The sequence below is a fragment of the Dasypus novemcinctus genome, chromosome 3 (genome assembly GCF_030445035.2).
Source record: "Dasypus novemcinctus isolate mDasNov1 chromosome 3, mDasNov1.1.hap2, whole genome shotgun sequence".
Classification (NCBI taxonomy): domain Eukaryota; kingdom Metazoa; phylum Chordata; class Mammalia; order Cingulata; family Dasypodidae; genus Dasypus; species Dasypus novemcinctus.
The window spans coordinates 43,691,771-43,718,928 of NC_080675.1; the positions used below are offsets into that span (position 1 = coordinate 43,691,771).

Genomic DNA, 27,158 nt, shown 5'->3' on the forward strand with positions numbered 1-27,158 from the left:
AGGAGTGCCGTGCCACGCAGGGTGTCCCCCGCGTGGGGGAGCCCCACGCGCAAGGAGTGCGCCCGTGAGGAAAGCCGCCCAGCGTGAAAAGAAAGAGCAGCCTGCCCAGGAATGGCACCGCCCACACTTCCCGTGCTGCTGATGACAACAGAAGCGGACAAAGAAACAAGACGCAGCAAATAGACACCAAGAACAGACAACCAGGGGAGGGGGGGAAATTAAATAAATAAATAAATCTTTAAAAAAAAAAAAAAAAAAAAACAATTGTACAGCAACAAATTAGATAACCTAGATAAAATGGACAAATTCCTACAAACACAAAAATAACTGAAACAGACTCAAGAAGAAACAGATCTCTATAACCAATAACTAAAAAAGAGATTGAATCGGTAATCAAAACCATCCCATAAGACAAAAGTCCCAGACCAGATGACCCTATGTTGAATTTAATCAAACATTCTCTAGTGGTTTGAAACTGTATGTATCCCAGGAAAAACATGTTTTAAATCTAATCCATTTGTGTGAATGTATACTTATTGCAAGTAGAACTTTTTGGTGAGGTTGCTTTAGTTAAGGTGTGACCAAACTCAAGAGGATGGGTCTTAATCCTCTTACTGGAGGCCCTTTACAAGAGAATGAAATTCAGACAGAAAGACACCGAAGCAAGAAGCTGAAATTGTGAAATCCAAAAGAGAAGGGAGAGGCAGGGAAATGACACCATGTGCCTTGCCAGTGTAGTGGAGCCAAGGATCCCTGGCAGCCAGTCTTCAGGAAGAAAGCATCACATTGATGATACCTTGATTTGAACATTCTCACAGCCTCAAACTGTAAGCAAAAGAGCTATCAGTGTTAAGCCAACCCATTTCAAAGTATCTGCTTTAAGAAGCCTAGGAAACTAAAACAGATTTTGGTAACAGGAGAGTAGAGAGTTGCTATGGCAAATACCAAAAGTGTGGCTTTTGAATTGGATAATAAGTAGAGGCTGGAAGAACTGTGAAGCGCTTGATAGAAAAGGCTAGATAGCTTTGAAGAGACTGTTGGTAGAAATCTGGATGCTAAACGTACTTCCAATGAGGCCTTAGACAGAAATGAAATGTGTCACTGGAAACTGGAAGAAAGGTGATACGTGTTTTAAACTGGCAGAGTTTGTTAAAATTGAGTTCTGATGTCGTATGAAAGGCAGAATTTAAAAGCAATGAGCTTGGATATTTAGCTGAGGTGATTTCCAAGCAAAGGGTGAAAAGCGCTGCCTAGTTTCTCCTTGCAGTTTATAGTAAAATGTGAGAGGAAAGGCATAAGCTGAGAACTGAACTCCTGGGCACAAAAAAGAAATTGAAATTTTGGGAAATTCTGAGTTTCTGGAAAACAAGTCCCCAGAGAACAGGGCTCCATGAGAGAATTTAACGGAACATGGAAACAGCCATTTCAGTGCGAATCAGGGATTAGAAATGCAGTTATCCAGGAAGGATGTGTAGAAAATTCTTCTGCTTGATTGTACCCCTGTGTACCACATGCAGAAATGATAAGCTTTATGTGAAATCTGTAAAAACAAAACCACTGCCAGGCTAGACTAAAAGGGAGAGAAAAGGGATAAATTGAAGGAAAAAATACTTCAAAGGCAGGACCATGGAAGCTGAGGTCTGGACTGAAGATACCTTCTTGGGCCAAGAGGGCAGACCTACCCATCCATGTGAAAAGGGTGAGTATGTCCCAGAACTTGGAGAGGGTGGATTTTCCACCCCACCATTTAGGAAGAGTCTTCAGAAAGGGTGGTGCATACTCCCCCAAGGTTGTGAAGAGTCTGGCTGCCACCCCATTGTTCTGAGCAGTTTGAGCCTGTGCTCAAAGACTGGGGAGAGTCTGACCTTTAACCAATGCTTGAAGAGGGTGGAACATTCACCCCAGTGTTCAGGAAGAAGGTGACTGCTGCACAAGCATTGGAAGGGGAGGGGCTGCCACACTATTGAGCCTAGACGACAAAACAACATTCCATAGATGACTCCCAGACCTTAAGATGTAATGGAGTAGGGCTTTGGAATTGTTTTTTGTTTTGTTTTGTTTTTGTTTGTTTGACTGGGTACAGTGTACTTTATTGATGGTATCTGACAACATAGGGCCCTCAAAGCCCCTCCCCTTTTAAAGGGGGCCTGGGATGGAAGCTGTGGAGGATAGCAATGCTTATTGTTGGGGGATCAAGTTGGGGCTAGGATTCCCCAGCAGCTGACTGCCTCTCTCGTCCTCTCATGCTGTTGCTGGGGCTGGTGGTCCAGGGGGCTCTTACTCCTTGGAAGACATGTGAACCATAGGCCCACCACCCTGTTGCAGTAGACAGATTTATGGTGGTACCAGGAAATGAGCTTGACAAAATGGTCGTTGAGAGGAATGCCAACTCCAGTATCAAAAGTGTAACAGTGGGTGTCACTGTTAAAGTCACAGGAGACAACCTGGTCCTCAGTGTAGCCCAGGATGCCCTTCAGGGAGCCACATGAAGCCTGCTTCACCACCTTCTTGGCCTTATGCCTTGGCAGCACAGTTAGATGAGGGGATAATGTTCTTGGCAGCCCCATAGCCATCATGCAACATTTTCTAGAGAAGCCATCCACAGTCTTCTAGTGATGGTGTGGACAGTGGTCATGAGTCCCTCCATGATGCCAAAGTTGTCATGGATAACTTTGGCCAGGGGAACCAGGCAGTTAGTGGTGGTGCAAGTACTGCTGATGATTTTCAGGGAGTTGTCATACTTCTCATGGTTCATGCCCATCACAAACATGGGGGTACTGACCAAAGGGGCAAAGATGACGACTCACTTGGTGCCACACTTCAAGTGGGCCTCAGCCTTCTCCAAGGTTCATGAAGGCACCATTGAACTCCACGACATATTTAGCACCAGCATCACCACATCTGATGTTGGTGGGATGTCACTCCTGTTTTCCTTCTAATTTCTCCCTATGGGACTGGGACTATTTCTTCTATGCCTATCCCTATACTAAAAGCAGACAACTTGTTCTCTAGGTTTTGCAGTAGACAGAGAGGAAACTGCCCCAGGACAGTCCACACCCATAACCAATTTTGTTGAGACTTTATACTTGGTATTATTACTGAAATGACTTAAGGCTTTAGGAATATTGTGATAGAATGAATATATTTTGCATACAGAAAGAACATGTCTTTTTGGTGTTCAGAGGGTGGAGTCTGGTGATTTGAAGCTGTATGAACCTCGGAAAAAACATGTTCTTAAATCTAATCCATTCCTGTGGGTGTAATTCTATTGCAAGTAGAAATTTTTGATGAGGTTGCTTCAGTTAAGGTGTGACTCACCTCATTCAGGATGGAGGCCTTTATAAGAGAATGAAATTCAGACAAAAAGAAAGCCACAGAAGCAAGAAGCTGAAATTAATGAAACCCAGAAAAGAAGGGAGAGATCAGGAGATGTCACTACATGCCTTGCCATGTGGCAAAGGAGTCAAGGATCCTCAGCTGCTGGTCTGGAAGAAGAAAGCATCATCTTAATGATGCCTTGATTTGAATATTCTCATAGCCCCCAGCTGTAAGCTAAAAAAATGTCCACTGTTTAAAGCCAACCTATTTCACAGTGCCCACTTTAAGCAGCCTAGGAAACTAAAAAACATTCTAAGAAGAATTAACACCAATCCTGCTCAAACTCTTCCCAAAATTTAAGTAGGGAAAACTCCCTTAGTATGCCAGAACTGCTATTGCAAATACCCCAAACTAGTTTGGTTTGAACAAGAGGAATTCATTGATTCATAGTTTGAAGACTAGAAGTCCAAAATCAATATATCAGCAAGACTTGCTTTCTCCCAGAGTCTGTACATTCTGGTGTTCACTGCCAACAATCCTCATGGTATCTTGGCTTGCAATTTTGCCTCTAATCCAATGGCAATGTTCTCCCCTTCCTCATGTGGGCTACTTTGGCTTCTCTTTATAAGGTCTCAAATAGCCCAGGTTAAGACAAACTCTAGTTAAGGTTCACTATACCTTAACGAAAAACAGTATCTTACAATGGGTTCACACCTACAAGGGCAGGGATTAAGATTGAGAACCTGTGTTAATTAAGAATGTGTATCTTAATAAAGACATCACTAGAAAAGAAAATTAAAGACCAATATCTCTTACGAATATATAGGCAAAAAGCTCATACATACCCAAAAAAATACTAGCAACCAAATCCAACAGGACATTAAGTGGGATCAAGTAGGATTTAGCCCAGGAATGAAGGGGTGTTTCAACATAAGAAAATCAAGACTGTGATAAATAAAAACATAAAACATAAGTAACCCTTGAGCTGTATTTTTTTGGTCCCTAATTCCACATAATTGCATAATAAAGCCTTTTACAGCCCAAGAAAAAGATGTTAAATTTGAGAGTAAAGTAGAATCAGCTTCCTCAACAAATGAACTTAAAGATGGACTGTCAATATTTCTATATATGAAAAGAAAAGAGTTATTTTGCTTCCAAGTAATATAACTAAATTTAAGGAAAAAAAGAGGGGAAGGATGCTACTGTAAGAATATCTAGGTCTCTCAGGGAGCATCAAAATAACTGGCCAGAATTCAAACCACTTCAGGGATATGGTTAACTAGAACTTTTTGGAATCAATTAGGCCATTAGGACTCCCTCTGCCCAAAGCTGTCTGGTCTTTATTGCTCTGTGAGTGGACCTCATTCTCTCCTATTAAAGACAGGCCATGACCTTTGGCAGCTCCAGAATTCACTTTGTGCCAGTTTAACTACCCGGATAGCAAGACAGAACTTCTAATTTCATAAATAAAAATCCAAAAAAGAATTCTGATTGGCCCAACTTGGAACTCATGTATATCCCTGGATCTGTTACTACAGCCAGTGAGATGGGTTATTTGGTTGATTACACCTGGGTTAAGTCTCCATCCCTATAACAAAGAGTGAGCATTATGTTTGGCATCCCCATCAAAGGAACAATGGTATATGCCTAGGGGAAGTAGGGGATCTGTTAAACAGAAACGAGGAAAGTATGCTGGACAGAGAAAAATAATATCTACTCTTTTTTTTTTTTTTTTGAGGTACTTGAACCAGGGATTGAAACAGGTACCTCATATGCAGGAGGCCGACAATCAACCACTGAGCCACACTGGCCCCCTTGCATTGGCTCCCTCATCTGTTTGCTCGTTTTTTCTTTTTGCTCATTCTCTGCTCATTGTTTATTTGTTTTCTTTAGGAGGCACTGGGAACAGAACCCAGGACCTCCTACACAAGCACTTTACTGCTTGTGCTACATCCCCTCCCTCTACTATATTTTAAACCAATTTCACAATGATAATGACAGACCTCCCTTTCAGTCATGTGGTACCAACATATTTACTATGTGGAGTGAAATAGATGTGGTTAATTCTTGAGGGAAAACCGCTATTTCATCAGTCAGGGCATGCAACTACCAGAGGTATATAAAAACAGGCTATAACTCAGTATTTAAAACACAAGCCATCATTCAGTATTAATAGATTAAGCACAAACACACAAAAAAATACTGTGTTTCATCCGCTTAATATGATTTGAGTTTAGCTACAGTATATAGCACAATATATTTTCTTCAACATGCTTTTTTATTTTTATAAATATCCATTTCCTGTAATATCTTTTCAGGGCAAAAATGTAACAATACATTTGTAAGCATGCTAACGCTATTAACTTATGTAATGATGGAATACCAGGGTGATTTTAACAATTCAGTGAATTAGCTCACCAAATTGAAAAGATAAAAATTTAATCAATTATTAAAGATGTTTTGATCTAGGAAGCAGAAAAAATATGCTTGCAGAATGAAGAATAAGAAAGGAGAGGGCATGAGATAATGATGAAGAGATACATACACTATAAATAGTTCAGGTAAGCTTTTGATAGAAGTCAATCTGTTTAATGTACTAGAAAGAGAACCTATTTAAATATCAAATCAATTACTGTTTCCAACTAAGGAATTTTTTCAGAAGCAAAGCACCTGCTTACTCATATTCTTTCATTACAATTTCTTTTGAGACTGAACAAAGAAACAAACTTTAAAAAATAAAATAGGAAGTAAAAATAACTGAATAAACATATAATTTCCCCCTGGAAATAATAATAGATGTTATATCATGTTAGTGACTCAGTAGATGGCACTGTTCCCATTAAATCAAAATGTATCCAATGATCTGGCTTGAAATGTCATTAACAGGAAAGAAGGCTTAACCAGGAACATTAATGTGCTTTTACTAAAAATATAAAACAATATCCTGAACACTTGTGTTAATTAATTAATGCACTGAATCAATCAAATCTTAAATATATGAAAGATTATTTACAGAGCATTTCTCATATTTCTCTTACTATAACTTCACTAGAATTCTATAATTTTTCTTTTGGAAATACTAATGAATGGTCTGATAACATCTCTGATGAAAAATAAGTTGGTTCTTTTTCCCTCTAATCAAAATGTGATAAAACTACTTCCTATTTCTTTTAACAGTGCATTGTGACTATAGGAGAAGATTAGATAATGTTTTCAAAATACGAATGAGGCTGCCATCATTGAATATGCAGTTACAAATATTTTACTCTTAAACATCACTCATTGCACTCTTCATTTATTGCCTGGTACAATTACCTAACTTTCTATGACTTAGTCACTCTAACTTAAGCTCCTCAAATGGCAGGGAGTACATTTTATACTTTTTTATAGATCCCACAGTACTTAATATGATTGTACCCATAAAGGTCCTCAAAAAATTCCAACTTAACAAAGGCGCAAAATAAACAATCACTAAACATAATATTCAGTGACAAATGTATTAAATAATTATTTACTGAGCTGGGTACACATAGGTGAGCAAAACCAACAAAACTAATACCAACAAAAGCTATTACCCAGACTGGTAATTTAACCTGCAGATGAATTTATATTCAAGTTTTTTCTGAAGCAATAGGTTTATTATTTCCATATTCACTAAAAGGAAGTAATTCCCATAACTTAAACCAGTTGTAATATTGGCCCTAAGAGATCTGAGTAACCATCTTCATTTATTTATTCATTCATCAAGTATTTACTGAGAAACTAGGAAACTTCACAGGCCCCAATCCAAACAAATCCCTACGATTTTACAGGCAATCAAGGCAATCCTTCTAGATCTATCAACCCTGCAACTCAACCCTCTCCCTCATTTTCTTGCTCTACATATGAACCAAATGATCGGCCCCTAGAAGATTCAGAAAGTAGTAATTCTGTATTTAAACAGCCTTAACCACAGCTATCAAGGAGATGATGATGGACAACGCCCATTCCAAGGAAGAGAGTGAGTGTCTGCAACTGCAAGCAAGGCAGTCCCATCCATCAGCCCCAGGGATCTAAGGCCCCTCTCAATTAGAGGCAAACTAGGCATCACCATCCCAGGATCCTCAGAATCGGGGAATGAACAATGGGCTAGAATGGACTTATGATTATTCTACTATAGACTTATTGTTATTCTAGCAATGGAAGAAATTTTATCATTGATGTGGAGGCAGTGGCCACTGGAGGTTCTGAGGGGAGGGAGATGAAAAACAGGTGTAATATGGGGGCATTTTCGGGACATTGGAATTGTCCTGAATGACAATGCAATTACGGACAGAGGCCATTATATATTTTGTCATAACTTACAAAATTGTGCAGGACAGCATGTAAACTATAATGTAAACTATAATCCAAACTTAGTGACAATGCTCCAATATATGTTCAATCGTAACAAATGTACCACACTAATGAAGGATGTTGTTAATGTGGGAAAGTGTGGGAGGGGTAGGGAGTGGGGCATATGGGAATCCCCTATATTTTTATGTAACATTCATGTGGTCTAAAGTATATTCTTTAAGGGAAAAAAATATATATATTGGGGGGGGGGGGAAAATAGCCCTAACCACTCAGCTGTTAGGGTTTAGCATTAAGTCACCATTTCACACCAAGTACTGATAGAGAGCCATTACTGCTAGAGCTACACCATCATCCCAAGTCCACTAGGCGGTGAAAACAGACCTGAAATCAGATACCCTTCTTTAAGTTCTAATGTTGCTCTGGAGTCTCAGTTTTTCCTAACTATATATGCTCAAGATTCCAAAGTGGATTTGGCTTGGTACCTGCTCTCCTGTGTTCTTAGCCGTCCTTTATCTGGGGATCTGAAGCCAAGTCCCAGATTTCTGCTCATGGCAGAAAGCTGCTGCAAGGTATTAACTACATCACTTCATGTTTATTAGTGACATGGAATTTCCTATATGCCCTGTATACCCAATTGGTGTTCCATTTAAAAGTTCAATATCAAGAACACCATTTCAAAGACAACTAACTTAGCCTGCCATAATACTCTTTGGTTACTCTGTTATCCATTCAGTTTAATTTCTAAAACTCAACATCTATAGCCAAATCTATATTCCAAAGCTCTAAAGCAGCTAAGTCTCTGTTAGGGCTGAGGCTTCTTAGTAACTGTCAACAGCTCTGGGTTGCCAAGAAAAACCTTGTAATTTCTCCAAAACTGTGATAAAATATCTTTCTCAAAGCTCTAGAAAACTGTTAAAGTAGTACAATAACAGGTTGAGCACTGAATCAAGAAGAAGACCACTTAAAGGCAGTAGGATCTTGTGGCACCCTGAATGGCCCCTCCAATATCCCCTCACTAACTGACCAAAGAGCCAGCCCATGATCTCAGTGCAGATCCCTGGCCCAATCCTGGAGAGATCAGAGTAACTTTCACAGAAATACTGGGAGCATATATGTCTGGCTCTCTCTGTCTGGTGGTGGCCTGAGGGATTTGTTGTTACAGAGCTTGCCCTACGTGTAGAAGGTAGCTCACTGAAAGAACACAGTGGGAAAGCAGTCAAGTCATTCTGCCTGGGACAAAGACTGGTGGCTGTAGGATATACAGTGTAGTACCTGCAACTATGAGGAAGCTGTTTCCTAGGAAAGATGGGGCACTCGTATCTGTATAAAAGGTGGAATTCCTACAACCACAAGCACAAATCAAAGACAAGAGATATGTGCACAAGGTATCAGGGAAGCCCCTACACTTTGGCCTGGAGTTAATCTCTGAACTGATTAGATGAACAAGGTCTGAAAGAGAGCAATCATATAGGTCAATCTGCAAAGATTGAAAAAGGTGTTCTTTTTGTTTGTTTGGTTTTTGTTTTGTTTTGTTAGCACCTGTCATTCAAGGAGAGCTCTGTCAAAGCACTAGCTGGATACATTAGTAAAGAACAGACACCTCAGAGTCTAAATTCCAGCAATAATATACTAAAATATCAAAACATGCAGGTTTCAATAAAAAGATTACAAAACATAAACAGTAAGTGATGGTCTAGGCAAGGAGAAAATTGACATATCAGAAATCATCAATGAAGAGGATGAGATCTGGGACATTCCAGGCAGACTTTTAAAAATTGGTTCTAAATATGCTCAAAGACCTAAAGGAAAATAAGGACAAAGAACTAAGGGAAATCACAGACACAACGAATGAACACAAAGGTAATATCAATAGAGAGATGGAAATTATAAAAAGGAACCAAACAGAGCTGAAGACCAAGTAAAGAAATTAAAAATTTTCTAGAAGGGTTCAACAGCAGATTGGCAAGGGCAGGAGAAAGAATCAAAGCACCTAAAGACAAAACAATTGAAATCATCCAGTCTGTGGAACAGAAAGAGGTAAGAATGAAGAAAAGTGGACAGAGCCTGACAAACCTATGGGACTCTATCAAACATACTAACATAAACACTGTAGGAGCCCCTTAAGAAAAAAAGGGGCAGAGAGAATAATTCAAAGAAATTATGGCTGAAAACTCCCCAAATTTAACAAAAGGCACAAACATACACATCAAAAGATGATCAACAAACTCCAAACAGGATAAATCCAAATAAAGCTACACTGAACTATGTTATATAATCAAACTGGGAAATGCCAAAGATAAAGAGAGAATTCTGAAAGCCGCAAGAGAGAAGCAACATGTCACATACAAGAGAATCTCAATAAGATTATGTGCTGATTTCTCTTCAGAAACCAGAGGCAAGAAGGCAGTGGGAAGACACATTTAAAGCACTGAAAGTAAAAAAATAAAATAAAATTGCCAACCAAGAATTCTGTATCTGGCAAAACTGTCTTTCAAAAATGAAGGAAGAATTAAATAAGACCTTCCCAGTTAAACAGTTAAAATGGTGGAATCTCCAGTAAAGATAATGGCATGGGTAAATATAAATAGCAGTACTATTATATTTTCTATTTATAATTCTAATTTTTACCTCTTTCAGGATCTAAAAGGCAAATGCATCAAATGTAATGATAAAGCAATGGTTTTGGACTCAAAATGTATAAATATGTAATTTTTAACAAGAACTACATAAAGGCAGGGACATGAAGTGGTATAGGAACATAGCTGATGTATGCTATTGAAATTGTTGAGTTGGTATGAAAACAAATGAGACTGTTATAGATTTAGGATGTTAAATTTAAGCCCCATAGTAACCACAAAGAAAATGTCAGAATATGCAGATTCACAGAGACAGAAATTAGAGTCCACATTGCCTGGAGCAGGGAGCAAGAGGAATAGAAAATTAATGCAAATGGTATAGGGTATCTATTATGGGTGAAGGGAAAGTTCTAGTAATGGAAGAGATGAAGGTATTGCAATATTGTGAATGTAATTAATTCCACTGAATGGTATGCCTGGGATGGGTTAGGATGGGAAGATTTATGTTGTATATATGCTTCCACAATAAAAAAAGAAAAAGAAAAACCTTAGATTTAACAACAATTAAATACAATATATGATACTGGGTGGGAGCTTAGAATGGAGGCAAGAAGTCTCAAACATATATTAGAACATAAGGAAAAATTAGAATGTAGAATGAAAGCTTCAGACCAATATTAAATTTCCTGAACTTGATAACATACTTAAGGTGAATACATAAGTGAATATCCTTGTTCACAGGAAATGTACATGGAAGTATTATGTGTTCAAGGAGTATAACAAGTGCAACCTGCTCTCAAATGTTTGGAAGAGAGAAAAAGAGAGAGAGGCAGATAGATAAATAAATGATAGATAAATGATAAGGCAAAGTTAGAAAATGTTAGATTGTTGGATCTGGGTGGGGTGGGGTTAAGAATATGTTAAGAGTTCTCTGCATGGGATTTGAATAGTCTTTCCAACTATCCTGTAAATCTGAAGTTATTTCAAAATAAAAAGTTAAAGAAAATATATATCTCCAGTTCAGAAAACAAACTACCAAACAAAAATTAACTGTCTACCTCCTAGTGCTAGGCATGATTAAAGACAGTGATGAGGATAATTCCTACCCTCTAGGAACTCACAGCAAATTAGCAGTAAGGATGATATGGGAACACACACAACCCAGACTAGGAAAAAAATGGACAATAAAAAAATATTTACTGACTGCCTATATATGTCAGAGACATAGTCAACACAATTTCTTAGAATCTTTACTTCCTCATTAAAATAGTCTATCTTCTCAAGTCAGTTGTAGAACCAAGAAAATATCCCAGAGGTAAGTATTTATATCTCTTGTATTCCTATTTTGCTTAAATAGGAATATCTCTTCATTGAGAATTATTAACACTTGAATAGATTACAGTGAAATGGTGGAATCTTTTTCTCCCCGATTTTTTTAAAATAGACTACAGGTACTCAAGTGTTAAAGATGCTTTATGTTTAAGGTTCTTTGAGGCAAGGAGATGAATTAACTAAATTCTCAGTAATGTAAAAAGTAAAGGTAGGACAATGTAGGGAGACTTTTTGGAAAATGACATGAGATGGTAAGAGATCAGTAGGTACTAAAATTATTACCACTTTTAAGAAAGACAAGAAGCACCTGAGGAATCTTTGGGATTCATAAACTGAGGCTATAAAAAAGAAAAGATCCTAAAATAAATAGAGATGAATTTTCTTTCTGTTTTGTTTTTTTATCTTATATTGCTTATTTTTTCCTGAAAGTTTTCAGAGAAAGTATTTTTCACATCTGACACTTTTATTTTCAAGTGTTCAATATATCCTTACCAACTATAAATCTCAGATTATTTATAACAGTGTGGTGAAATGACAAAGAAAAAATTTTAAATGCAAAAAATTAAGTTCATATCTGGTTTTCAAACATGTAACTTTTGCTATTGCTTTTCTTGATTTTTAAAATTAGGATAGTAATATCTTTCACTAGAATAGTAATAATCAGTAACATTCTACAATATCATCCTTCTACATTAATTAGTTTAATCTTAACAAACCTATACAGTTCAATAAGTCTGTAATTAATCATACTATAATTATGAGTAAACCAAGGCTCAAAATGGCCAGTCATCTATCCAACTTGTATTGAAAATATTCACTCTGTAACATTCAACTTAAGTTTGTATCTGGACCAAAAGAGTGAACTTTCTAGCAAATGATGTCACAAATCATAAAGTAATACAAAACAATTGCCTCACAAGTCTTATTAAAAATAACACACTTTGGCTCTTACTTTCAGTGGTCATGTACAGCAAAGGAACAAACCTTAATTCTCTACAATTAGGCACCAGTAAATAGGTAAGAACATGGCAGTGTTGCAACAGCAAGCTTTACCTTACGTTTTAAAACATAAACTATACTCTTAACTGTAAAACTGTTAATCTATTAATCTTTTTTTCTTCTTTATTTTCTTTTAAATGTTACATTCAAAAAATATGAGGTCCCCATATACCCCCCACCTCACCCATGCCATATCAACAAACTCTTCCATCATTGTGGCACATATCTATTAATCTTAGGATTATTTAACAACTTATCTCAGTGTTCTGTCTCTCTCAGACAACAATAATCAGGGACAAAGTCTTAACAGAAGTATACATATATTTTCAACTGTAAAAATTTGAGAGAAACATGTCCTCATTTCTAATTATTTCTCTTTTACCAAGTCACCTGAAGAAAACAAATTGTTAGGTCCTCTTATTCATATCTCAAGAAAAAAAAAATTTTTTTATAATCTTTTAGCCCCTCTAGGTTTATATTATTCAAGAAATGACACTTCTACTCTACTTATTCTTGCTCAGATGGTATCTATTCATGATCTATGATCTATGAATTATCATCAAAATAAAGTTTTTATTGGCATTGGGGTTTCAGTAATTTAACTATAATTTTTGAAAGAATGTAAATTTACATTTACATAGCACCATATAGTTCATACTTTTTTTCCATATAATCCTCAAACTAATCTTTCTGGAAGTGTCATTATTTTGTTGAGGCTGACAAAACATAATTTGTCTGAAGGCATGTGAATCTTAAAGTTTAATCCAGGTCCCTGAATACTCATCTAATGCTTTTCCCACTATACCACGACAATCTGCAATCAGATAAATACTTGACATTACTACAAGAAATAACCCCAAAGGAGCCTCAGACTCTTCATACCACTGTATAATAATTTACAGTTTGTATTCATGGAAACAAACGGGACAAACTGAATTATAACCCTTATTTTTAAGCAAGGTAAAACAAGTCACTGTACCCTTTCCAACAAGATAGATTACATATTTTCCTAAGGGAAAAAGAATAACTTCTGCAAATCTCCTGCTTAAAGATCTCAAATTGGCCTTTTTGATATATTTGTTCCCATAAATAAAGGAGAAACTTGTCCCATAGTTTCACAAACAAGGCAAAAAGAAATTATCACTGAAACCCCACAATTTCTGCCATAGAGACAGTACTATGAAGGGCCAATACACCTCTTCCTTTTGCTGGAGCAGTCATTTGGTACTATCTATAAATTCTTGGACATAGATTGGAGGCAAAACTCCCTGTTGCCTAAACTACAGTTATTGAGCTAACAAAGGTAGTTCTGAGTGCAGGGAGGAGCTAGAAAATTGAGGATTCCCACCTTCAAGTGAAAGTATGGAAACACTACAAGTACTGTTTGCATTCAGTGGATAGAAAATAAAGGGTCTGAGTAACCATTGTGATGGATTTGTTTCCTAGTATACTTAAATTTTTATCTCATTGTGTGGCCAAAAGAATCAAAGTATATCTACTCCAGAGAAGGGCAGTTTCAACATTTCCGAAATTGGCAGGACCTAAAACAAATGTTTACATATTAATCCACAGAATAAAGGAGTTAAGAGGTCGAAAAAGTAATTTGGTAATCAAAGAAAAACTTGGAATGAAATGGCTAATTAACAAATTATTTAAACACAGAGTTGAAAACAACTACTTTGAAAGTTTTGCTAGTTGGAATTCTAATGGATTATGAATAAAGAAGATTGAAATTTTCATTTTAAATTTAATAAATTAGAGTAAAGAAAGAAACTAAAAGTGCAACCTTCTGGCCCTATTCTCTAATTCATCCTTTAACTTCTCAGTTTTTTCTATTTCTTTTATTGACACATCAAATTATTTATCCATTCTCCAAAGTCATCTATGAAATTAAAATCAATTTCATTTCTCTTTGCACCTCTTTCAAACATTCTGGACCTTATCAGCTATTCTGACTGTCTTCACTTTTTTTATGAATCATTTTTAATGTAGACTAGTTATGAATGACTACACAGGTTTCTTAGAACTGAGTTTCTAATTATCTCGAAACATACTACTAGTCAGGAATCGGACTTGACCCAGTGGATGGAGCATCCACCTACCACATGGGAGGTCCACAGTTCAAACCCCAGGCCTCCTTGACCCGTGTGCAGCTGGCCCATGCGCAGTGCTGATGCGCACAAGGAGTGCCCTGCCACACAGGTGTGCCCCCGCATAGGGGAGCCCCACGTGCAAGGAGTGCGCCCCGTAAGGAAAGCCACCCAGTGCGAAAGAAAGTGCGGCCTGCCCAAGAATGGCGCCACACACACGGAGAGCTGACACAACAAGATGACTCAACAAAAAGAAACACAGATTCCCGGTGCCGCTGATAAGGATGGAATCGGTCACAGAAGAATACACAGCAAATGGACACAGAGAGCAGACAACTGGGGGGAGGGGAGAGAAATAAATAAAAATTTAAAAAAACAAAAAAACATACTACTAGAATTTATATGCCAAGTATACTTTTTATACTATTTGCTTTTTTGTTGTTTTTTGCTTGCTTTTTGCTCAACATAATAATTACACTCTCTTTCTCAATAAACTGACTCCAGTTCCATCCCTTTCTTATTTTCTTCTATCAAATCTGACTATTCCTTTCACTTTTATTTTCTTAGCTTCCTTTCTTTTCTTCAAGTTTCCTATTTGGACACATTCTAAGTCACTATTTTCTCTCAATAAGTCCTTTATGACAGGGTTGTATTTGTTTACAGGCATTAACTTCTTTGTTAATTGTCACTTTTATAAGAAAATGTGATTTTTATTTTTAAAAAAATTAAACAAGAATTAAGATAACAGATGTAAAGAGTGTAACACAGTGACCACTAGAATTTACTCAATCAAAAGAGAAAAAATAGCAGAACTTCCATTCTGGCCATGGCAGAGTAACCGATACCAAATAAGATCCCAGAAATGTCATTCCTTAAGAGTACAAATTACTCTAGGTCTGCCCTTACAAAGCCTCAAAAAGGATTAAGCTGACAAACTAGCATCCGTGATGCCCATCATACAATTTTTTAAAAATTACAATAAAATTAAAAGCAGGAAAATATGATTTCCAAGAATGAAAAAGAAATTAACAATAATTACAGAAGGGAGCAGACAAGAACTTTAAAAAAATTATTAAAATGTTTAAAACTTAAAGACAATGAGCAATTGATGGAAAACAGCAGCAAAGAAATGCAAATAGTTTTTCAAAAGCAAAAGGATTTCCAGTTTAAGTTCAAAGATGTAAAGAGTTAGAAAGAGTAACACAAGAAAAATTGCAAATTACTGACTTTTTCCTAAACCTGCCAGGATATTGAGGTCAGATCAAATAACTAACCTAAAATATTGAGAAAGACAGGAGCCTATAGGGAGAAAAAGAACCTGAATATTTCCTGACCTGGGAAAGACGCCACTGAACACCATATAAGCTGCCAAGAAGATTAAACTAGAAATTTCAAATGAACAGCTAGACTGATAGTGCACACATTCTTACAGGAACCCCATTAGGAACACACAAAGAAGACAGGAGACTCCTGAGTAAGCTCCCCATTGTTGGTTAGGGAGAACAGTAGCCACCGCTAAAACTCTACCCAGCACCATTTACTCTATCTCCCCTTCAAAACAAATGCCTTAATCTGCAAACTTGTACTTAAAAGCACAAGTGCAATCCCATTCAAGCTAAATTATAAACTTTGCCCAGATCCAACTCACCCATCTTTCCTAAGGCTGTAGAGAGAAGGGCATCAAAATCAAAGTCCAGCTTCCCTCCACCCTTAACCCCACTAGTGCTTCTGGGCCTGGTATTTGTTAAATTGTCAAGAATAAGGCCTATTTCAAAAGACACCAAGTGAAATTTAGAAGAATGAGAGGGTAAAATTGATTACCATGCTTAGAAGCACTGGATAATCCAGGATAAAAATAAGTACAACACACCCAAATACAGGATGATATTTCTTGTAACCAACAGAGATATCATTTGTCAGATTGCTTATGCCCATATAGAAAGGGAAATGATGGTCTGCGCAGCTTATGTTCATGAACTCACAAAGTATGGTGTGAAGGTTGGCCAGACAAATTAAGCTGCATTATACTGTACTGGCCTGCTACTGGCCCACAGGCTTCTCAACAGGTTTGGAATGGACAAAATTGATGAAGGCCAAGTCGAAGTAACTGGAGATGAATACAATGTGGAAAGTATTGATGGTCAACGTGGTTCCTGCTATTTGGATATAGGACTTGCCAGAACTACCACTGGAAATTAATTTTGGGGGCTTTGGAAGGAGATGTGGATGGAGGCTTATCTATCCCTCACAATACCAAACAATTCCCTGATTATGATTCAGAAAGCAAGGAATTCCAAGCAGAAGTACATTGGAAGCACATCATGGGTTAGAACATTGAGGATTATATGAGTTACCTAAAGGAGGAAGATGAAGATGCTTAAAGAAACAGTTCCCTCAATATATAAAGAACAACATAATGCCAAACATGACAGAGGAAATGTACAAGCCCATGATGCTATAGAGAGAATCCAGTCTATGAGAAAAAGCCTAAGAAAGAAGTTAAAAAGAAGAGGTGTAACTGTCCCAAAATGTCTCTTGCCCAAAAGAAAGATAAGGTAGCTTAAAAGAAGGCAAGTTTCCTTAGAGCTCAGGAGCAGGCTACTGAGAGCTAAATCAATATGCAATTTTCTATGAAGATTTTTCAGATAAACAGAATAAACTTATCAACTTGCTAAAAAAAAAATCATAGCCCAGAGGGAAATGAGAAGGTAGAAGCAGCAGCAGCTCTATTCCTGGGGAAGAAGCAGCAAGGATACCTGACAGTCCCAGCATTACAACTGGAAGAGGGACATGAATACTTGTGATGACCACAGTCCCAAAACCAAGTTCACAATGTCAGTTTAGGATTGATGCTTAATGATGATATTCTTTGTTAGTGGACACACATACACATAAAACCAAAGATACACACACATACACAGGATCTTACTATTTCCACCTCATGCTAAAACCACTGCTTAACTCCTTCATTTGACCATCACTATGGTCAGAAAAGATATTAATATTTTGTCTGATTTAGAATGTGTGCTCTCTCAATTTGAGTCCCAAACCACATTTATAGAGAGAGAGAAAAAAATAAATTTAAATTTAATTCAAAACAATTTTGGTCTGAAGAGAGAAAAACAAAAAGAAGCATAAAATGTTTGTCACTGAATTTTAGAGGTGGATAGGATTTAAGAGATAATCTAGATACTCAGTGTTTAAAAACTGAGGAAACTAAAGCCAATAAGGGATTTTTCCAAGGTCATACAACTAAATAACAGCAGAGGCTAGGATGAAACCCAAATTTACTAAGTTCTTAGCTGATGAATACAATAATTAAATCTGTTAGACCATTAATTATGTTATTATGCATGTTTGTTTCGTAAATTCACAATTTTTACTATATACTTATTACCTATGTTCCTGTATGAATGATATACTTCAATAAATTTTTTAAATGAAAAAAAAATTTTTTTCAAAACCTTTAGAACCAAAAAAAAAAAAAAACTTTACATGTACTGAGAAGAATTCATGGCCAAATGGAATGGGGGGAGAAGAGTGGTGAGGAGGAGAGGTTACATGGAGTGTTGCATGGAAGGAGAGTCCCCTTCCAATAGAACATTGCACTTGCACTTCAGGTGTTCCTTCTCTTTTGTGCATTTTTTCAACTTGCACCACAGGCTTTGACACACTCTTGGTAACCTTCACTAAAAACTTATCCAATGAGAACTGCTTCTGTCTTCCTTTCAGAATTCATCAGAAGTGTGAAATTGTTTGGTCATTCAATAAATTCACATTTCTGCTTGTCAGAGCTTTGTCCAGATGGTATTTCTCCACAGAGTTTTGAACTTCTACCCATTTTGCATACATTTCTTTCACTGAGGAACTGAGGATCCTCCCTTATCTCCTCCTCACCTGAAGACATCTCTTCAGCCACCTCTTGTTGCTGCTCGTTCTGAAGTTCCTGCAGCTCCTCACTGCTGAGCTCTTTATGATGTTCCTCCACTAACAACTCAACATTAGTAGCATCAACCTCCAGAACAAGGGATTGGCCCAAAGATACAATATCCTGCACAACTGTGTCCTCTGTACCTGCAGGCTTGGGTCAACCTCAAACCCTTCGAAGTTTCTCTCAGACACAACTTCTAGCCACAAATTCACTCACGCCAAATCCATTGTCCTATAAAAGACTTCATTCCAGACCTTATCAATAAGGTTAAGACAGTACAGGATATTGAAATGCTTCTTCCAAAATTCTGATCAACTGGGTGTCAGAGGTGATCTCAAAGTACTTCTGGAGAAGTGTCTTGGTGTATAAGTTTTTGAAGTTTGAAATGACCTACTAATCCATGGACTCGTTGAAAGGAGTAGAGTTGAGGGGCAGGAACCGTAGAGAGATGAAGCTAACTTCCTCCAGTAAATCATCCTTCAAACCTGGAGGGTGGGCAGGCTCACTGTGCAAAAATAGGAGAGCTTTGAGAGGTAAATCTTTCTCCAGCAAATATTTTTCCACTGAGGGACCAAACACTTCATTTATCCACTTGGTGAAAAATTGCCTCATATCCCAAGCTTTGCTGTTTGCCCTCCACCTCACACACAGTTTGCTTTGCTGACTGCTTCTCATTTACCCAAATTAATAACAGCTTTTGTCTTTTAATGTAACATTTTATATGATCTATTAACTTTAAAAAAAGATAACATTTGTGTGATCTATTAACTTTTAAAAAAGATAATTAAAAAATAAAATAAAACAAAAAAACAGCTTTTCAACTTCCTCAAGCATTTAGGAACACTGCTTTGTTACTGCTTTAACTCCTTTCCCAACTTCAGCCTTTTTATAGCTTCTTTATTCTTAATGAGGGTGGAGACCATTGTTCTAGGCATACCATATTCACTAGCCAGATCAATGTGAATACCACTCTCCTATTTACCTATTATTTCTTTTTTTTTTTGCTCAATGGTGGCGGGAAGTAATTTTCTTCTCTGCTTAGCACTATCACTGCTCATTTTGTTAGGACTCATGATGAGGAAAAAAATGCAAAAAAAAAAAACAAAAAATAATCACAGAAGCTAAGACTTCAATGGGATGTGTATAGGGCAAGAGCTACCGCATGACTAATGTGAGACCCTTTGTTTCAGCTGGAAGGAGTAGCAACTCACAGGGCAACCAACACCGACAAGTTCTAGCTTGTGTGCAGAATACCAAACAAACAAGAACCAGGACAAAATTTTGTCATCAAAATACGTCCAGTACCAAATTCAATGAGTTTCAAAGCAATGGAGTACCAAGGTATGACTGTATAGGTTTTAGACAGAATAATTCTCCTCCCTTCCTAGATATCAATATCCTAATCCCTAGAATCAGTAAATATGTTACCTTAAATGGCAAATGGTATTCTGCAGATGTGATTAAGGTTAAGGACCTTAAAATGGGAAGATTATCCTGAATTGTCTGGGTGGGTGTAATCTAATTATGAGTCCTTAAAAGAAGAGAATCTTTCCCAGCTGTTTTCAAAAAAAAGAAAAGAAAACCATATTACATTTTTTAATGTAACATGGGACTGTATAGCATAGCAAAACCTCATGTGAAAAATGAGTATGAATAACAATGCATATATAAAACTTTTTCTTTGAACGATAGGGTTACATTGTATGTTAGTGTTACAAGATGTTACTATCAGGCAAAATGGATAATGTATAGTAATATATTAATAATCTTCCATTAAGGTAAAATAAAGGAAATATACTAAGAGAAAGAGCGAAACAATCTAGACAAAAAGTATTGTTTAACGCCATCTATACAAAATATAAATATAAATAAATTACAGAGATGGTAACAAAATACGGCTAAGTACAAGAGGGCTGAGGCATTAAGACATTGATAGGTGATTATTAAGGGATAGAGTTTTTGTCTGTCTCTTTTGGTGTTTTTTTAAAAAATATTATGGAATAACAAAAATGCTCTAATAATGATTGAAGTGAAGAATGCACAACTATGTGATTAAAACAAATACTACTGATCATACATTTTAGATGGATTGTATGCTTTATTAATATGAAAAAGAGAGAGAGAGAGAGAATCAGACAGATGGCAGTGTGAGAAAGACTCAACCTGCTTGCTGGCTTTGAAGACGGAAGAAAGGGGACATGAGCCAAGGAATACAGGTGGCGCCTCAAATCTGGAAATGACAAAAAAAATGGATTCTTCACTAGAGCCTCCAGAAAAGAATACAGCCTTACCAACCCCTTCATTTTAGCCCAGTGAAACCTATGTCAGACTTTAGACCCAAAGAACTATAATAGGAATTTGTATTGTTTAAGCTCCAGGTTTGTGCTAATGTAATTTGTTACAGCAGCAAAACTAATACTGGATCAATTCTAAGTAACTTTAGTTTTAGAAAGAATTTAGATCTATTCAGTCTAATTCTAGAAACAATACACACATGATATAAATATAGACAAAAACACTGGAATAAAAATGATTTGGATTCAAGTCACTGTTGATAGTTAAATCTCTGTGACCTTGGATAAAATGTTCCTTCACTATTTATACACAAATTGCCTTATGTAAAATGAAATATATAAAGACTCAAGAATCATCAGGAGTAAAGGTTTACAGCATATAAAATATATAAAATACAGAATATAGACAGTTATTAATTCAAGATTATGTTCATGAGAACAGCATTACATATTTCCATTTGTAGAATGAATTCTATACTAAATGATATGAGCAATTAAAATTAAAATGAGTTACTTAAAATGTGCAATAACAACAACAAAAATAAACAGAATAGAATAAAAAAAGTATAACAAAGCCTTTAATAGAAGAATTACACTTCAAGGCTGAGAAAACATTAAAAACATTAAACATAAACATAAACATTAAAGATTTCTTGAAAGGAAGGCTATAATATAAAAATATTCATATCTGATGAGAATCATTATTTAAGGAACAGAGAGTAAATCAGATTATTTTTCTTCTCTTTCTGACACCTTGACTTTCATTGTTCAGATGAGAGAATTTCACACGTAAAATACTGTTTTTGATCTTCAACAATTGACTGTTGGCCTCCATGTATTTTCCTCACTGCATTTCAGCACTTTTTGTTCAAAAGATCAACTATAACAAGGTATTTATGTCATTTCTGAAAATAAATTCCAAGTGAAAATACAGACTGTCATGATGCTGTAAGTTTCTCAGGAAGCTATAAATCAGCAGTGTTTTATACAGTGATGCTTAACAGCTTAATGCTTAATAAGGTCACCAAAGCTCTTCAATGGGAGTCTTCATTTTCCAAATTTTCAAAGAGAAAATATTTTTATTGTCAAGGTTTTCAGTACTTTTTCAAATGAGTATGAAATACAGTCCTAAAGTAATTATTATCTACTTTAAGATATCAACTGGACAATCATTACAGCAATATTATAAACTCCAGATAAGTCAAGGAACTATTCTCAAACTAAAATGATGATCAAGAGCAAGAAGATTAGCACAATCTGGCATTCCACAACTGCTAGATACTTTTTAATAAATCACATAACTGAAAAATATCTCAGTTTTAAAGAATTTACTTCTGGCATAATTCTGAAGTAGGACACATTTTAAAAATTCAAGGTGATTTTTTATGACAGTCGTGTTCAACCACACTTAAATCACAGAATCCAGCAGATTCAGAAAGGAACATATAGATAATCTGATAGATTTCAACTACCTTTCTTATACTTCAATACTTTTGGTTTTTTCAGGAGAAAACATGGAGGCATTGGGAATAAAACTATATACTGCCTTTAATAACTATGTAATATGTTCCATCTTAAGATTTAATGTAGGAAAATATGTATTCTTTAAATATTTCCCTTTAAATCATCATGAAGCTGCCAATATAACTGAAGGCTAATACCTAAAAATACGAGATAATTTATATAAGCAGCCATTCTACTTATAATTGCCAAGTGTATCACTTACTATTCACTTAAATCAGTAATGAACTTATCTTGTATTTGAAAATGATAATTACAAGTATCTTTGCATTAAACCATCATTTTATCATTATATTCTCAACAAAGTTTAGGGAAACATTTCAATATTAGTACTCCCTAAACATTATTAGTTTGTTGGGGTTTTGTAATTGGGACATACAACAAATGCTTGGAAGTAGAAATCTTTGTATATTTTAGCACACAAAATTTTATGACAGTTGCCATGAAAGAATACTAACTTAAAATGTAGGTCAAACAAAATAAAATGTAGGTCAATTCTATAAATCCTCAGTGAATTAAATGTTAAGTGTTCAATATATTTAATATAAAACTATAGAAACAAAACTTTTAAAACTAGTTTTCAAATGCACACATATAATTATGGGACCAAAAGTTTTGGCTCCACAGCTTAAAATCAGTTGAAAATTTAAATATAAAGGAGCATCCTTTCATTTTTAGATTAGAATGTGTACCTAAAAAGGAATATCTAAAGGAATTATTTATTTTTCCCAATATTTATCTCAATTTCCATTATAAAATTCTTTTACAAATCCTTCACATAAGACATGCTTATTTCAAGGCAAAGATACTTCCAAATAAGATGGCACAGTGACTTTATACCTAGACTCACCCTGTCTACTCCAAACAGAAAAAAGAGAAAAGGAAAAAATGAAAAATATACATATATATTTAGCTCAGGTTAAAAAGAAATACAAACTTTCAGGAATATATAGAACTAGGAAGACACAGGACACTCATCTCCTCCAGAAAAATAACTAGAGAACAGGCAAAAACTACCTGGGAAAAAATCTTCCAGGGTTTAGGACACAGGGGAAGGCTAGACACTGCCTAGAGGAGAGAGGGACAAAGGGAAGGAACTATAATGGTAAAACTGTGGGTGAAAAGTTACAGCTACAAATACCGGCACCCTCCTCCAAACTATAGACACTTTTGAATTCTCAGGCTCAGTTCTGGTAAATATAAACAAAGGGGGCCCTAGGGATCAACCTCTCCTGGAAAAGAGAAAGAGAGGGACATAGGCTAAGGCTGACTCAGCTTTTGATGCACAAATTTGGTCTGCTGTGTCTCAGGAACACTTCCAGGCCTGGTGGGACCATGCCACTGTTGGCCTTGGGAGCCTGCAAGGGACTAAAGAGATCCAGCACTCTCAATTTCCCTCTCTACTGACCTGGACTGGCTGTTGAGGATGCAGAGGGGAGTGGAACAACCTCCTACCAGGAAAAAGGGAGGGGACTACCAGCAAAGGTTGGAGAACTGCCTCTAAGAAAGTTTGAATTACAAAGCTCTTAGCCTCCAGGAAGGAACTTCTGTCAAACTGATCTCATCTGTGGTGTAGCAAACACACACCGAACAGGAACTGAACTGGAAGGGCTGCCAAAGAGCACCATAAGACCAAAGCAAATACATAAGTGAGGCTTTTTCTAGTCTTTACATCCTCCCTCCCCAAAATCCTCGGAATCGGGTCTGCAAACCATTACTGGGTCCATGGTTCAGATTTGAGCAATTACCAGGGACAATCCTAAAGACCCAGAACAGGCTGAACCAAGAATCAAATAACAGCAGTAACATACAGCTTCCTGCCACTAAAGCCACTAAAACCCTATGAAAGAAAGAGAAATTGAGCTTCTGAATAAACTCACCACCCTAATTAGTTGCCTAGACATCAGCAAAAAAATTGTAAGTCATACTAAGAAAATGGAAAAATGGCCCAAGAAAAGGAATAAATAAAAGTCGCAGAAGAGACGCAGGATTTGAGACAACTAATCAATAAGACGCACACAAATTTCTAAAATCAAATTAATTAATTGAAAGACAATAGGGCTAAAGAGATAAATGACATCAAATAGACACTGAGCAAGGACAAAGAACAATTTGAAAGCCTGAAGAGAAAAGTAACAGAGTTCATGGGAAAGACATGATAGGTGAGATCAAAGAAATATTAGAGGCATAAAACAGACTCAAAATGATAGAAAAAAGAATGATATAGAAGATACAACAGCTGAAAGTGAAGAGAGGAAAGTACAGAGAGAGAAAAGAATGGGAAAAAATTGAACAGGGGCTCAGAAAGTTGAAGTTTAACACAAAACTCAACAACTTACATGTCATGGGAGCTCCAAAAGGAAAAGTAGGGGAAAGAGGTAGAAAGAGTATCTGAGGAAATAATAGCTGAAAATTTCCCAATTCTCATGAAAGAAATGAACTTACATGTCCAAGAAGCACAGTATACTCCAATCAGAATAAATCCAAATAGACCTACTGCAGGTCACATACTATTCAGAAGTCAAACCTCAAAGATAAAGAGAAAATTCTGAGCAGCAAGAAGAAGCAAGCCATCATATACAACAGATGCCCAGTAAGACTTAGTGCACATTTCTCATCAGAAACCACGGAAGTGAGAGGACAGTGGATGATACAATTAAGACACTGAAAAAGAAAAACTGGCAGCCAAGAATTCTTTATCCAGCAAAACTGTCCTTCAAATATGAAAGTAAGTTTAAAACATTCACAAACAAATGGAAACTAAAATAGTTCATAAAAAAATAATTCACCTTTGCAGGAAATATTAAAGGAAACATTACAGCCTTAAGGAGAAAAAAAAAAAAAAGACAGTAGAGAGAGGCTTAGAGTATTGAAGAAAGAATAACAGAAAAGGAAACCAAAAGAGTAATGAGACAGATGAAAACAAGATATGATATATTAAAAACAAAGAATAAAATGGTGGAAGTAAATCCACTTACAGTAAATCTACTTACAATAACATTGTACTCAATGGGGAAAGATTGAAAGCTTTCGCTCTAAGACAGGGAGCAAGACAAGGATGTCCACTGTCATCACTGTTATGTTATTCAACATTGTGCTAAAAGTTCTAGCTAAAGCAATTAGACAAGGAAAGAATAATAGGCATTCAAATAAGAAGTAAACAATACCTGTGGATGACATGATCCCATATTTAGAAAATTCTGAAATGTCAACAGCAAACTACTTGAGCTAATAAACTAGATCAGCAAAGTGACAAGTTACAAGATAAACGTGAAAAATCAGTAATATTTCCTTACACTAGTACTGAATAATCTGAGGAGGAAATCAGGAGGAAAATTTCATTTACAATAGCAACAAAAAGATTCAAATACCTAGTAATCAATTTAACCAAAAAATGTATGGACCTATATGCAGAAAACTACAAAACAATGTTAAAAGAAATTTTTAAAAACCTAAATAAATGGGAAAACATTCTGGGTTCATGGATTGGAAGACTGACTATCATGAAGATGTCAATCCTCCCCAAACTGCTTTATAGATTCAATGCAATACCAATCAAAATTCCAACAGCCTACTTTACAGAAATAGAAAAGGCAATTATCAAATTCATTTGGAAGGGAAAGTGCACCCAAATAGCCAAAAGCATTCTGAAAAATAGTGACATGGAAGAATTTCACTGCCTAAACTTGGAAACTATTACAAAGCTACAGTGGTCAAAACAGCATGTTTCTGGCATAAAGATAAACACATCGATCAGTGGAATAGAATTGAGAGTCCAGAAATGAACCCTCACCTCTGCAGCCAACTGGTTTTTTACAAACCTGTCAAGTCCAAGTTGATGAGAAAAAACAGTCTCTTTAACAAATGGTACTGGGAGAACTGTACATCCTTAACCAAAAGAAGGAAAGAGGATCCCTATCTCAGTCCCTATACAAGAATCAGCTCAAAATGGATCAAAGACCTAAATATAAAAGCCAAGACCACAAAATTACTAGAAGAAAATGTAGTAAAACATCTTAAAGACTTTGTGGTAGGTGGTGATCTCTTCAACTTTACACCCAAAGCACATCCAACAAAAGAAAAAACACATCAATGGAATGTCCTCAAAATTAAACGCTTTTGCACCTCACAGGACTTTGTCAAAAGGGTGAAAAGGAAGCCAACTCAATGGGAGGAAACATTTGGAAATCACATGTCTGTTAAGGGTTTAATATCCATGATATACAAAGAGATGCTATAACTCAACAATAAAAAGGCAAATGACAACCAATGAACAGATAAACAAATTGTGGTATATATATATGAAGAAATATTATGCAGCTGTAAGAAGAAATAAAATTGTGAAATACATGACAACATGGATGAACCTGGAGGGTATTGAGCAAACCAAGCCAGACACAAAAGGACAAATACCATATGATTGTACTATTGTGAACTAAATATATTGTGTAAACTCATGGAGTTCATAACTAGAATATAGATCACCAGGAAAGAGAATGAGATTAGAGAATGGAGAGCTGAGGGTTAATCTGTGCAGAACTGATAAAAAGGTTGTTCATACACCTTTGGAAATGAATAGAAATGGTGAAAACACATCATGGTGCTTGTAAACAGCAGTGCTATTATATGCCTATAACAGTGGTTGAAAGGGAAGTCTAAGGTCAGGTATATTACTAGAAGGAAAGTTAAAAAATGTAACACAGGACTGTATAGCATAGCAAAACCTCATGTGAAATATGAATATGGGTAAGACTGCAAATAT

The 27,158-nt window shown here is 36.2% G+C and overlaps 1 protein-coding gene and 1 pseudogene across 22 annotated transcripts in view; one reads left to right on the forward strand and one right to left on the reverse strand.

Moving 5' to 3' along the window:
- GPHN (gephyrin) overlaps positions 1 to 27,158 on the reverse strand; it is an 801,248-nt gene that overhangs the window by 721,855 nt on the left and 52,235 nt on the right. The gene's annotated exons all lie outside the window — the stretch shown is intronic.
- Positions 16,399 to 17,365, forward strand: LOC139438108 (large ribosomal subunit protein uL18 pseudogene; annotated as a pseudogene).